At 41.4% G+C, this 15,566-nt stretch overlaps 1 long non-coding RNA gene across 1 annotated transcript; it reads left to right on the forward strand.

Annotated features, from left to right (window-relative positions):
* Positions 1-11,879: 11,879 nt before the first annotated feature.
* LOC133273408 (uncharacterized) lies at positions 11,880-14,263 on the forward strand. The gene is made up of 2 exons (XR_009744776.1): positions 11,880-12,463; positions 12,702-14,263. It is a non-coding gene; the product is annotated as an uncharacterized LOC133273408 (long non-coding RNA).
* The last annotated feature ends 1,303 nt before the right edge of the window (positions 14,264-15,566 follow it).

Raw genomic sequence — 15,566 nt, forward strand, 5'->3', positions numbered from 1 at the left:
TATAAGCTACACTTCAAATCTAGCAGCATGGTGAAGAGCTACCCTAGTATAGCTTGGCTCTGACTCAGATTGTGTTTACTTGACTATTTTAATTGCGATTAGAGTTCTGCTGTATCAGATATGTAGTTCATCTTCTGTAGCATGCTGCATTCTATGTCATTCATTTGCTAATGGAAAATTAATTTGCTAATGCATTACATGTTTACAGAGAAGGGTAAGCCTTACATTTCTTCCAGTGACTTGCCTGGTATGTTTCTTCTGTATTTGAATTCTCCACAGAATATTGTTGTTATTACCTGAAAGGTAAACAGAGAATGAAGTGATTGCTTACAGCACAGTAAATCCTTTGAGTGGCTTGCTAGCACAAAGAATATTTGATTCTCTCTTGATTTGTGCACACCCCCCCCCCCCCCCCAGGCTCTCCCCTTCCCCGCTCCCAAAGGGATGGGAAGGAGAATTGAAAGAGTGCAACTCCCACGGGTTGAGACAAGAACAGTCAGGCAACCAACGTACAACACAAATCACCACCGCTACCACCACCACCACCACCAATAAGAGAAAATAACAAGGGAAGAGACTACAATACTAGCCGCAGAGAAATGAGTCCGACCCAGAAGCCCATGTCCTTCTGGGTAACTCCCAGTTACATCCTGGTCATGACGTGCTGTGGTATGGAATACTTCTTTGGCTAGCCTGGGTCAGGTGTCCTGTCTCTGCTTCCTCCCAGCTTCCCCTCCTCCCTGGCAGAGCATGAGCCTCACAAAGTCCTTGGTCAGGGTAAACATTGCTTAGCAACAACTGAAAACGTCGGTATTATCGGCACTGTTTCCAGGCTGAAGTCAAAACAGAGTGCTGCCCCAGCTACCAAGAAGGAGAAAAACTGACTACTACTGCTAAACCCAGGACAACTAGTAAGTGCAAACTTTGTACGTTCAGTCTTTAATGCTTGCCATTTCAAGGCCTGATTTGCAGATATCCTGAGTACTTAACAGCTGCAACTTAAATCAATGAGACATGTAAGGTGCAGTGTAATTATAATTTTGCTCTTCTGACTTAATTTCTCTCATATTCTTGGTTGTGAAATGGCCCCTTCAAGAAGAAATGGTAGTGAGTGGTCTCACTTAAGATACCATGTGTTCTGGGGGTGGAGGAAACAAGAAAGTGATACAGGTTCAAACCTGTTCTTGCTGAGAACATCTGAGAACTGAAGACCTCCCACATTCTAGCACCTCTCTTTACTAAATTACAAGTCAATCTTGCACCCTTCAAAACAATAGTTTTGAGCTCATCAGGACAAGTTTGATAATGCCAAGGAGACTTTTCCAGATCAGCGAAGGAGTTTTGTCTGCAGAGCTTTGCAGCCCTGGAAAGAGCATGGCTGGGTTGCTATCTGCCACTTTGTCGTGGTTTAAACCCAGTCAGGTAACTTGTTCACTCACTCCCAGTGAGTGGTGCCGAGCTGACAACAATCGAGGTCCGTGTCCGTCTCTCCCCCACCCCCCGCACCGGGGCTCTCCCCTTCCCCGCTCCCGGAGGAACGGGGAGGAGGATCGAGAGAGTGCAACTCCTACGGGTTGAGACAAGAACAGTCCAGCAACAAATCACCACCGCTACTATCAGCTAAAACAATGATAAGGGAAAATAACAAGGGAAGAGAATACGATACCACCGGCCAAGAAAACGAGTTCCACCCGGAAGCTCCTGTCCTTCCGGGTAACTCCCAGTTACCCCCCACCCCGGGCATGACGTGCTGTGGTATGGAATACCTCCCCGGCTAGCCCGGGTCAGGCGCCCCGTCTCTGCTTCCTCACAGCTTCCCCTCCTCCCTGGCAGAGCATGAGCCTCACAGAGTCCTTGGTCAGGGTAAACATCACTTAGCAACAACCGAAAACATCGGCTTCACCAACACTGTTCTCAAGCTAGAAGTCAAAACACAGCACTGCACCAGCTAACACAAAGGAAAAACATGACTGCTACTGCTGAACCCAGGACACACTTCTATATGTTTTAGGTATCATTAACAGGAAAAAAGAAAAAAGCACTGTTGTCCTTTCAAATTGCCTGCAAAGAGGTCCTGGTGACCTGAGTGTGTTAGGTAAGCAACCAAAGAATAAATTTGGAAGAGCATACTGCTGAGGTCTTTCTTTACCAGACCAGTTGAAATACTACTGTTGTGGTATTGGTATTGCTTCTGATTCATAGCATGAATTCAGAGCATTCAAGATAAATGGGAAGCACACAGTAATAAGAAAATTACACCTGCTGCTGATTTACTCTCTCCCTCACCGTTGCCATTGCTACAGAACCCATTTATCAGTGCCTTGGCAGGAAACATTGCTAACTTCGTTTGCCTTTTAAGCCAACTTCCCCTGCAAATAATCACATGCTTAAGTGGTTTTGGAGTGCTAGAATAGCCCAGTGATAGGAGGATTTAATCCATTCTGGCAGTGAGAGTCTTCTGGGCTAACCTACAGATTAATTTCCTCTGCAGATGATTTGTGCAGTCCAGTGAGCAGTTAAGTCACTTCCTGCCAGGCTGCCTTCCTGGCCAGGCACAGAGCCATTAACTTGCCTCTCTTGAGTTTATGATCTTATAAAAACCTGTCCAATGTGTCTTCTCAGGGTGACTGTATACAAATATATATCAAGCCAATTATTACTGTTGAGTACACTATCTTGTTAAGCTGTGTTTTATCTTTATGAGTGTTGTTCATTAAAGGTAAATATAAATGTTACTGTCTGAAAACCCAGTTGAACCAAACCTTGAAGCCACTGGTTCTAGCAGCACGTTGATCAGGTCCTTCTTTGTGAGCACAATGTTGTTAGATGTTCAGTGGCCAGACTCCACTGCCTTGGTTGAAACCAAATTTTGTCAATTCAGCATGGGACAAGATCACAGTTTTGCTGTCATTGTCCCATGGTAGTGTTCTACTGGATGGCCCATGCAGACATGCTGACGAGTCAAAGGGAGGTGGAAAGCAAGAAACCCAATAATTTAATTTTATTTTTATATCATTTAATTATATTTGTCTGTAAGAAATAATGCTTCATCATAATTCTTTTAATCCTCCTGAATGACATTTTTGCTGGAGAAGGCACACCCTTGGCTGAAATGAGACCAGACTTAAGTGAGACCTGTGCTCCTCTGAATTAGGAGCCTAGGTAAAATATTCTAGACAGTCATGAGGTAGCGCTGCTCAGTGCCTGCATCACTCCCTGTTTGCCAGTACATGGGAAGGGGGAGCTGTGAGTAATCATTCTCTGTTACGTACATCACTGGTTGTTTTATAGAACCCTCTGGTGGCCTGTCTTCTCACTTCTTTCATAGCTGAAAAGTCCTGCTGGAAGAGACTCCTTGGGAGTCTTCCTCTCTACTTCCCATTTACAGAAACAGGCTATTGACCATGCACAGGGCTCATTTTCCAAGTTTGATGCTATGGACAGCAGACTTTGAAAGCTGAAGACAAATTAAAAGCTGTTCCTGGTTATACAGCCACAGGCTATTTCCAGATCTCTACTGGGGCCTTTACCTGTTGGTTTGTTTTGGGGTTTATTATTACTATTGATTTATTTTGAAATTCCTTTATTTTAAAAAAATCTTTTTAGTATTTTTTATTTTCACCTTTATTCATCTCTGCATTTATGGATTACCTCACTTGCAGATGAGTCTCAGCATGCTACATACAGCAATCTAGTATTGGTCACCTGTTCATTGCAGGCATCACTGCAAAAGTGACATTTAAGACAGTGCAATTCATAGACATTTATGTAAAACTTCCCTGGAATTAAAAGGCAGTAGAAAGAAAGGCTGATTTTCTATCCAGAGTTCTTATAATGTTTTTGACCTCTTTGACTTAAACAGCTACACTACTAAGTTACACTTAATGATAATTTCTTATCCTTCGGGATCACTTGAAATGGTTCCTAAAGACTGCAGGATATGTGAGTATTTGTTACCTTTCAGGATCTTACAGCAGTTACAAGTACAAAACTGTGGTTTGCAACCTTCTTCCAGTCCAGTCTTGCTGGGAAACATTGGCAATGCTTTATCAGACATGGCCTGCAACTGCTGCCATTGCTTCCTTACCCTCCCTTTGGTGAACCTACTCACCTCCTCCCCTTCCTCCCAGACCTTTGTCACCTTCTTTTTCAGCAACTCTGGTCTGTTATTTACATATATTTATATAAATTAATATTATGTTATTTAAGGCCCTTCTGGGATACCTAGTTCTTAAACTTGTAAAACAACCCGTAATAGGAATCTCTTGCCTGTAAACATCTTACAAAACCAGCCTCCAGTTCTTCCCAGCATTATGAAAAGTTTTGATATGACACAAAATGTGGCAGAAGATGAACTGTAAAAGGGAGTACATGCCCTGTGTATGAGGTGCTCTGCTAGCATATCCTTATGCTCAATGCCAGCTAGTCTTACTCCAGTTTATATGCTGCATTTCATTCTAAATAACTAGTAAGCAGAAAAAAAAAAACACCTAAAATTTGCTCGCTGCTCCTATTATTCTCTGGACAGTAGTTTTTATGTCATGATTCTTGTCAGATATGAAGATTAATGTGTTAAATATCATACTGTGATGTGCACTAGGATTACAAACCCAAGTAAACTAAAGCCAAAGGCAAGGCAAAGTCAATGTAAACTGAACTGAGACTTCTAATTAATGGACGCCATGTGAACAGATCTCCCAGGTGGGGATGTGTAACATCACATTCTAGAGGGAACGTATTTGTTGATGAGAAGATGAGGTAAACAGAGTATTAAGTGCTCTGTATTTCATGAGAATGAGGCAATAGCTTCATTAATAATGAATGCTAATTATGTCATCTCCCTTAGGTATCTGGTATGCCTTTGGTTATCAATACTTTCCTTCCTGTTAGACGGAAGATTGTTAATAGTTCCGAGGAGTAACGCTGTCCTTTTCTGAGTAAAGAGCGCAGCTATTTTAGAAAAAAACTGAAAAAATGTTTCTTACCAAGTTTTATTATTGAGCAAATACGTGTAATTACGATTGCACACGTAAGAACTATATGTACAATTGTGTAACTGTATATACACCATAATATATACATAACAAATGCATATTGTGTAATCAAATACTATTGTACAAATAAAATGGATGATTGCAATGCAATTTAAGAAGAGACAGCTTTTGAAGCAATGTAATCATGAGATAGTTACAATAAGGTTATATAAAAAGGCAAGGAAAGAAGTGTATGTGTCACTAAAGTCATCAATGGAAAAGCTCATAGAAGTAAAGCCTACATGACTGTGATCCCTCGCAAGGTGTCTGACATCTGAAGAGCAGATACAATGATATAAATCCCTTTGATGCTACTGTCAACATTATTATAATTCTGTACTCCCTGGCAACTGAAGGCAGGGGTGAAGAACAGTGGGAGCTGCATGTTCCCAGATGTAGTCGTCTTCCATGTTCAGCAGCATGCTTATATTGTTCATTTTCAGTGCCAAATGCTAGGTGAGCACCCCCCATATTTCCCTAAATGTTACTTGCCTTCGTTCTGAAGTGTTTTGCTTCTCTATTCAGGGCACCTACTTGCCACAAGGCATCGTTCATCTGTCAGAACAAAACATCCCACAGAAGAGAAGCAACACCTGCAGACCTTCAGCGTGAGAGAGACAGCAATTTGAGCAGCTGCACCTGCAGTTGTGCTTCTAGCACGTAGCAGTAGACTGAAAGCAATGATTAAGTTCAAGGAAGCATGCAGCTTCACTTGCACTCTGCACTACTAGTAGGACAGCAGCTTTATTCTAATTCCCTGTTTCATGGAGATGTGGAGGTGTAAAAATATCCATCTTTGACAGCAAAGGTGTCTGTGCACTAGAACAATCATTTTTTAAGAGGTCTTTCAGGTTACAGATTGATCTCAGAAACAGAAGGCTAACTGTTAGGAGAGAACAGTACCCACTAACAGCTCTAAAATTCATCAGGGTGAGGATCCCACAGTGGAGAGGAACCCAAAGCGGTGGGGGATGCCAGCTGACATAGTCACTCACACATCAGCAGAAGCAATGTCATGTGTTCCAGCCCAGCCCCTGGATTTGGACCCACCCTGTGCTGTCAAGTAAGCAGGTGGGGACAGATGTGTGCTGAGGACTATAGCATGGAAGCCTTGCTGCAGCTGGAACTGTTTTCTCACAGATACTATACTTAGGCAAGCAGCCTTGGCTTTCATCTTAGCCAGTTAGTTATGGCCATGGGAAACTTCAGAACTATTAAACATGATAGCTAAAACTACAGGAAAAGCTGAAAGAGTCTGCTTTTGTATTTAGAGGTAGGATAACACACACACACACACCCCTCAGCTACGGCAAGTTAACTTTTTTCTTAAAAGAATACTTTTTATGGTGTCTGGTTTACACTTTCTGAATATTTGTGACCATCAGCTCTGCCCCACTATATAGCTAGAGATAACAGCACCACTGAAAGATCTTTGCCCTGTTTAAATAAATAACAAAGACCCACGCCAAACTAATTTTAAATATACCACAAAATATTAGGAAGATAGCAATCCCAGGCACAGCTACAGGTTGGGCAAAGAAGAGATTCAGAGCAGCCCTGTGGAGAAGGACTTGGGGGTGCTGGTCGATGAGAAAATGCACACAGAAAATATAAGCGGGGTTTTCCCCCTGTATTAGTGATTTAAAAGTATAAATTAAATTGTTCAAAAGTTGAAAGTTAAAGTTCCATATCCAATCACCTCTCAGTGATGTCACTGGAATGATGATATAATCTAACATAATCATTAGATTTGAAATTATGTTCTCCTGTTAAATGCTATCTTGATTTAATCAGCTGTTCCTGTAATTACATTATGGCTCTCCCATTAGTTTTTGACAGGCTCATTGAGGGCTGTATACCTCCCCTGTTAAATTTTTTTATAGGCTACAATTTGATGTGCAGACCGCAGGTTAGTTGGAATTTATTGCTGCTTAACTGCAAAAAACAATGGCTTAACTATAAGAAAACAAGAAAAGTTCTATAATCTCTTTTCAGACCCTTTGAATCTGTTCAGAAAATACTTGAGCATAATGAAATTTTATCCTTTAAAACTATTTTGTATTAATCACAAAAAAAAAAAAAGGTCAGAGTAGAAAACTGATTTTTGCAGGGAGGGTTGTTGCATGCATAGCAAAAGTATGCCCCAGAAGGGCTTGAGCCTCAGATTTGATCCCATGCACTTTGGAGCTATTCTGCAAACTCACATGTGGATAGCATGCCTGGTGCAAGGCAACAGGTGATAAGCTGCTGCCTATCAAAATGGAGAGGTTCATTTTAATCTCTGATAATTTGGATTAACAGCCCTAAAGTTATAAGTGAGAAAATTGATACCCACCCCCAACCCCTGAGCTCCCTTTGTAATGAAGACAAAGACACTTGAGCAGTACCTTGAGCATAAGCTCTTTCTGACGTCTGCGTTTTCTCTCATTTGTTTGGTTGTTTTTTTTACACGTGCACCTGAAGTACCCATGTGATTGTGTTGTGTGGCACATTCAGCCTGTGTCGTGGTTTAAGCTCAGGCTTGTAAATCAGAGCCACGCAGCCCTCTCGCTCACTCTCCCCCTTTCTTCCCTCTGCCCCCAGTCGAAAGAATGTAACTCCTACGGGTTGAGATAAGAACAGCCCAGTAACAGGTAAAACACAAATCACTGCTGCTACCACCAATAATAATAATGATAAGGGAAATAACAAGGGAAGAGAATACAATACCACCCGCTGATACCGATCCTGACCAAGCAGTGAACCAGCCCTTCCGGGTAACTCTCAGTTTACATCCTGGGCATGATGTGCTGTGGTATGGAATACCTCTTTGGTCAGTTTGGGTCAGGTGTCCTGTCTCTGCTTCCTCACGGCGTCCCCTCCTCCCTGGCAGAGCATGAGGCTCACAAAGTCCTTGGTCAGACTAAACATCTGAGCAGTAACTAAAAGCATTGGTGTTATCAGTGCTGTTCCCAGGCCGAAAGTCAAAACCACAGAACTGCACCTAAGAAGGAGAAAAAAATGACTGCTACTGCTGAACCCAGGACAGCCTGGTTACAGCTTAGTGTAACTAACTCTGAAACTCTGTAGTGCCATTTACATACATGGCAAGAAGGAAATACTTTGAATGAAAGTGAGGGAAGTTTTAGACCACATAATACTTAATTAAATAAGCTGTATGAAGGTGTATAAAACCTAGTTTCTTGGTGGTGTGTGCTTGCACTGTCTCACGCAGCATTTTCACAGTGTCTTCTCCTTGGTTTACTTTGTCTGTACTTAGTAAGGCAGACTGACAGGTATGTTAAAGTAGTCACAGAACACGAGTGCACACCTATTAGGAGTTCAGGGAAGAAAGGAGCAATAGGGGCATATGCTTCCATTAAATGCTTCCACGCATGCACTATGCATGAAACTAGATTTAGAAGAGGAAACATTTTCTCTCCTTGTTAGAGAAATGACAGATTTTTCTCCAATGCAATATCAACTATCAGAGACACATGCTCTAATAAGCAGTGTAAAACCTTCTATGTACAACATCCCGTTAAATGAGTTAAGTGACAATGAGCAGTCGGAGAGAAGAGCAGGCCGTTGTGAGTGAAACCTGATGTAGGACCAGCAGAGGGAGCTCTAAATTTTTTTTCTTTTTTTTTTCTTTTTTTCTTTTTTTTTTTTTTTTTTTTCCCTGCAGAAAGAAACGTCCTTAGGAACCGACTGCGAAAAATAGTCGTCAGTTACTGAACACAGTGGCTGGCTGCACTGCTCCCCCTCTGATCCCAGGAATCACAACTGCAACATTATGTCCCATTTCTTTGGGTAGGAGTACTCTCCTGGCACGTTTAAATTGTAAGTTAAAAGGCCTTTGTACCGTCACTGTTTGTTGGAGAAAATAATAATAGTATGCTCGTTAGATCCTCCACTCATCAAATGATTTGCTAAGCTCTTTCTTAATATATTACATGTCAGCACTCTTGACCTTTTTACCTGGATCCATTGCACTTAACAGGAAGCCACAGTGAAGTGCCAGACTATGATCTCTCAACAGAGTGCCCTGGCCTGGGTCACAACATGTTTTCTTATTTTTAGACTAAGTTCCAAGATGATGGGTGCCAGGACACTGAAGGGACATGGAACATGGAGTCAGCTACGGAGTACTTTTTTCATGGCCAGGCAGCAAACTTAATATGCCTCAGCACTCCTCCCCAGCAAGGACTCACACAGAAGCAGAGCCTTTTGGCATTACACCTTCCTCAGCTCAGGGTGAGAAGCTGCCCTGGCCAAAGGGAAATGTTACTGGAAATCATTTCACTGTCAAAATCCCAGACTGAAAACCAGCGCAGTTGTGGAATGAGCTGCTCAGGTGCTCTCCAGATCTTTTTGGCTAAATGTAGTCATGGACTGCTTCTACCTTCAATTATTTCTTTCAGCAAAAGAAACTGGAGAGAAATTAAATACCCTCTCAGCACAGTGTATTATCACTGACAGCAGCACAATTGAAAGCTGCTTGTCAGCAGTGTCCAAGGCAGGGATGACTCGTACCTCTCATCCTTTCCTCAGTAATATGCTTATGTATTAGCATGAGCATTAAGCTGATTAACATTAGCTTAATTGGTAGCAAACCGGGTTTGAGATGAACACTCTTGAAAACTTTCTTGAGTATCATTGTGAGAGACATTTTCTCTCTCTGTGAAGCAGGCAAGTGTTTTATTCTCATTCTGTTTTACTGACAGCAACACACCAATCTTCCTGAATTGTAAACAAGCAAACAGCTTTGACCAGTACTGTAATACCAGTAATTACAAGTATCTGCTAGAAAGACATTTTGAAGATTTCTCTCTCTTCTGTTTCTCTGATCATTTGAGTGCTACTGCTAACTTCCTTGTATCACATGCATTTACTAAACCCCTTCCAAATTCAGACAATAGGTGAAGCCGCAAGCAGGAGCAGGGCCTGACCAGCACTTCAGCACGGGTTCCAGACAGCTTGACATCACACCCAGGAGAAAGCCTGGGGATACTGCAGACCTGCCCACCAACAAGTACCTTAGCAAAGCTTCGTGCAGGTGCTCTGAGCTCAGAGTGCAGCAGGCAGGGACTGTAGAGAGACTGGGGAAGCTTCATCATTGAAGGTCTTAAAGGCAAATTAAACAAATATAATGAAACACTAGCCTGTCCTGGGACAGAACAGTGCATCACTGAGGTCGCTCCCGACATTCCCTTCCTCTGGCGCTATGATGAGGGCAGAAAGGACACATGTCACAGGTGTCTATAGTCACAGAGGTAAGCCAGTGGTGATATAGCTACAGGTCTTCTGTCTCATTGTGCTGTGTATTTGCCAGCTGTGTGCCTCATACAAAGTAAAGAGACACAAGTTGCAGTTTTTAAACGGTTCATTATCCACTCACTGAATAATTGTGTGTCAAGGAACTGTTTCCACTCACTGTACAGGACTCGAGATAGCATGGTTTCTTTTGTGAACATAAGTAAAATGAAGTGCTTTATAAATTCCCCATATATCTAAGTTAATATTATGTTTCCAAAGGGCTTTGTTATTAGAAGTTGATAAATGATGCATAGGTAACTTCAGAACTCTAAGTAATTTTAGAAGATAAATTCTATAAAACGTTTATCTAATATGCTAAGAAATTTGAGGCTTTTAAACATCATACAGCTGTTAAAAAACAAAACCACAAAAACCAAAGAAAACGAGAGGATCTTTACTTTTACTCCTACCATGCTGAACTTGTATCAGTTAACCTCAACTAAGTAAAGATATTTGTTTCATGATTCAGGTTCCTAAATTGATATTGCTTATAGACTTTTAGTTCAATTTAATCTTACTTCTTCATCCAAACTGCCATTGTTGGAGTCTCTTAAGTGTCCTATTTGAGATGCTTACAATACAAGAAATATCTGGTTCCTATTACTGCCACAGAACCTCCATCCTCCCTAGGTTGAGAGTGTTTGTGATGCCAAAAAGCTAATTAGGTCAGTGTGTCAGTTTAAATTATACAGGAGATGAGCATTACATGTTTACTAAATTTAACTGTTTCTGGATCTGGAATGTCTGTTTGCAAGGACAAAACAGGAGCAGAGACACTGGGCTTTAAATTAATCGAAAGCAGTGTACTTAAAAGCATGCAGAAAATGAAATGGCAGACAGAATTACAGTTTTATTGTATTATCTAAATTATAAGGCCAAGTAAAAGCTGAAGAAAAGGATGGCTTCCAGAGTGGATATTCTGCAGGCATTTAAATGGCTTGTTCAGCAACTGCCTGGGTAAGTCATCAAATAAGTAATGTGAAAGAACATTTTTGAAGTGCATGCAACATGAATTTGCATGCATTAAGTACCTTCAGCTGTGTCTAAATTAATGGTGCATGGAAGTACTTCCTAGGTCTTGAGTCTAGGCACACGTCTCAAAGGTATCCCATCTTTGTCCTGTTTAGACTTTAACATGTCATCCCATTTCCCTAGGCCATGTGCTTACTTCCCTGGGAAAAATCTGGGTGCACACCCCAGAAGGGAGTACTGCAAGCTTCTGGCAGGGACTCAGCTGTGAAATCAGGAGTGCTGTAGAGTGTACCTGGCCCAGAGCCTAAACACATCCTCTTTGCAACTGGGATATACAGCCTTAAGTGTGTCTTTAGGCTTTTAGGTTATCAGTATGTGCAACAGTGCACCAGCTCACCTTTCTTCCAATAGAGGAAGTTATGCACCCCTCTTGCAACACAGGGATTAGCACACTCCCTCATAAAGTGACATCTTGATTACATATGCTAATCTTTAAGATTACCCTTATTCTTATGCAGTAGCTGACACATCCACCATTACTTTTTCTTTTGGGAGAGATGAGTTTGACACTTAACAGTGACTGGATTTTCCTCCCCAGTATGCCTGAAGTCTGATAACCCAGTGACTCCACTAGGAACCTTCTGGTTCATAATATTGTAAGGGAAGGTCATGGGCAACCTGTTTCTTTCACTTCAGCCCATAATATCTTGGGATGTGAAAAGGTTATGCTTTCATTTTTGGTTAAGTTTGCAGAACATTCTGGTGATAAAGCTGGTGATGTTCTGGGGAGAGAACAGGGGAGAACTTGTGAGAAAAAGACTGGAAAGGAAAAATACCTCAAAACCAGCTAACTTTAGTATTCTTCTTATTGATCCCACCAGTAAGAATAACAGTTGATGTGCTTTTCCTGCACTAAATAGATGGATTTATTTCTTGGTAGTAAACAGTGTCTATGGGATTATTTTCAGATGGCATTGTGAAGTTTATGCTTACTCAAACAATAGGCACTGGAAAGTTGATGTAAAAATATGGTTGGAGTAAAAATAAATGTTTTTCTCTATATTCTTCCTGCTTCTTGGAACTGGATGTTTCTTAAAGTGCTGGTGTGAAAGCAAACACTGCCAAAATGAAGATAACAGCAGATACCATCTCCATTCCATGTAAGCTAATAACCTGCCTAAGGTGAACTCTTTGTTATGTTTTCTTCCGATGTATGTTGCATACAGTGTAGTCTCTCAAGACTTGTAATCAAACAGAAGCTGCTGAAATATCAGCATATCAACTTCCTAAAAGAGCTGTTGTCACCTATTGTCACACATATAGTCACACTGTTTTGAGTATAATCCTTATTTTCATCAGTAAATACCTCGTGATCAAGTAGGTGCCCTTTTCTTCCAGGTGTCTACAGAACAGAAAGGGAACTGATGATAAGAAAGAAATCAACTTTAGCTGTTGTTGTTTAATATGACCACCAGGAATGTACCCCCAGACATGATAACAACAGCATCTGTCATTGAACTGTGCAAGCTCTATCTGCCTCCTGGCACATTTCAGATATAAACAGTGAGGGCCTCAGCTGATCTCTTAGGAGTTTGCGCAGCTAACAGCAGCAGCAGAGCTTGAAAATAATGCATCCTCCCTATGCCATGGCCTCTCTGAAGAATATCCCTCTCCTCCCCAAAAAATTAAAAAAGGAAGGGTGGATCAGCAAAGGAGGAGAATACAGATGCATACACAGACACCTGGATAGGTTTAAAGGCAGGGCCATCAGTTAAAGCTCCAGATCATTTCCTGTGCTGTCCCACCCACAGGTTCGATGGAACATGGCAAAGTAACTGCTGAAGCTATGTGTGATGGAAATGGTCATGCAACAAAGGAAGTGGCAGCAACAGCAAAAAATATACTTTCCAAGCAAAACTCTCTGAGCCATGCTTGTATGTTGGAAACGCAATCTGGGGACAGGAGGTTAGATGAAAACACACTTGTTTGAGAACAGCAGCCCTCTGTTCCTCAGGGCTTGCTCCTGGCCTTGCTCAAGCCATAGTCTGCTCAGGCAGCTGCTGGCAGCTGCAGCCACCAGCTGTATCCAAGGGGATCCCAAGGACAGACCCAGTTCAGCAGCCATGAAAACAGTACCCTGAAGACATGAAGCAATTGTTGATCTGCATGCCATCAAGCCCCAGTACTGAATAAAGAGAAGAATAATCTCTTTTTATTCACTTTATCTATCCTGTTCTCCTTATTAGATCTCTTTCCTTGTGATTAATTCTCAACCTGGTATTTTTAATAACTGTGTATTTCATTTGCATTTGATACTTAAAGAGGGAGGGAGGATAAAAGGATGAAACTCCTAGAATTAATGCACACCAACCCCTAACCTTAAACATTGGTATTACCCTTCTGTAAGACTATCCTCTGTCAAGTAACAGTACCCAGGAAATAAATACTAGTCTCTTAACAGCTGTCCTGGAGACTACATCCCTATTATGACTCTTCTTGAACAGAGTAAACTAAATAAAGTTGAATGAAGTTATCAGACATGATCTCATATTCAAAGAGCCAATGTCACTAAAATAACATTCTAAATTCCACAGTCTAATGTAATTATTAAAGTGGAATGTGGTCTGTTTAGTACTGTATTGATTTAAGCAGCTCTCTCTCGATTTGTAGCAACCGTGCCACTGCTGGCATTGAGTTAGCCCTGCTGGTATACTTACATCTTGGACAATATTTACAATATAACATCTTGAACGATATTCACAATATAGCAGTGAATAATGTCAATGGCCAAAATTTATTATATAGAGTTCAAGATTTTCAGCAAAGTATTTAAACCTAATGTTAAAAGTGGAAGGCTTGTGCTTACGGGAATAAAAGATGAGAAATAACAAGAAGGTATAAAGCATCAGACACTTCCTTTGCCTGTCTGGAAAAAGCAGTAAAAGTGACTTCTCATCTTCCTTTCTGTGTTGATTGATGCAGGGGGTGAGGGGGGAGTTCTCAGAGAAAGGATTGTAAGATGTGGTAGCGGTCTTCCTTTGTTCCTACAGTGGTGTCTTCTCCCCAGTCTGTGATGTTAAGCCTTCCTGCCTCCTTTGCTCTCCCACCTTTGATTCATTTTCAGTGGCCCCATTCTCATTTTTAACTTTTTTCAGTGCTGACCTCACAACCTCCATCACTTCTTTTCACATAGCTCTTTTCACTGCCATATCTCAGCCTCCTGAAGGCAGAGACACACATATCCCCAGGAGTGGTCTTTCACTTCTTACCTATTTTACTGTGAGTTTGTAGCCATTATATATGAATGGAATGCCTACATATATATGTATATAAATGTCTATATAAAACTTATGAGTGCTGGATCTGGGACAATAAACAGGTCTTATTTTTGCTTTTTCATGTCTGTGAAGTCCTGTGTGTCCAGGCTTGCCAACAAGCTGTGCCAAGTATGTTCCACACTAGCCTGGTTAGGCAGTCGCTGAGCTAAATGATTGTACTATAGCAGAGCAGCTGATACATTGGAGTAGCTGAAGCCAGAGGTCTTGCCTGTAGGCAGACAAAAGGCTGGAAGAATAAAGGAGCAGAGGTGATAAAAACTGACAAAAGACCCCTTTGAGGAAGGCATTTAAATGCATTTTATGGTCGGTAAAGAAAGCAATCTCCTTCCACAGCATGCTTTGTCCCATCCTAAGGTGACTGTTTAAAACGGCACCCTGCCTGAACTGACACACTTCTGACATGCTCCAAGCTCCCACCCCAAAATGTCAGTCTTGCTGGGCACCAGGAACTAAACCAGACATTTGGGGCACTGCCCAACTACACCAACAGATACATTTTTTGATGTGAATTTATCATAACTGTGTCAGCTTTGCTGCATGTGTGTCATGAGTATAATAGCACTGCCTCTAAGGCTTGTTCCTGCTGCAGTGTTATTGAGAATGTCCTCTTTTATTTTTTTAAACAGTAATTTATTGATTCCCCGTTGATTTGGTAGCGAGAAAAAAGAGAACAAAGGGCAGGGGAAGCTTTGTTAAGTGTGAATTCCCTGCTCAAAAAAAGAGAGAAAATATAGCGAAAGAAATCCCACCAGTAGCACAGTCAACCTTCAAATCCCACTTGTGATTTTTTTTTCCAGTTGTAGAGCAAGCAGTACTGGTTTACATGCATTTTCTTTTCTTATGTAGAGGAAATAAAATCTCTTCTTCCTTGATATCACTTGTTCACGGGAAATGGTGCAGTTTATTGCTGAAAAGGTGGTCGTTT

This window comes from Pezoporus flaviventris, unplaced genomic scaffold (genome assembly GCF_033815535.1).
Source record: "Pezoporus flaviventris isolate CSIRO_AGI_PZ_B2104156 unplaced genomic scaffold, CSIRO_AGI_Pfla_v1 ptg000031l, whole genome shotgun sequence".
In the NCBI taxonomy this organism is placed as follows: domain Eukaryota; kingdom Metazoa; phylum Chordata; class Aves; order Psittaciformes; family Psittacidae; genus Pezoporus; species Pezoporus flaviventris.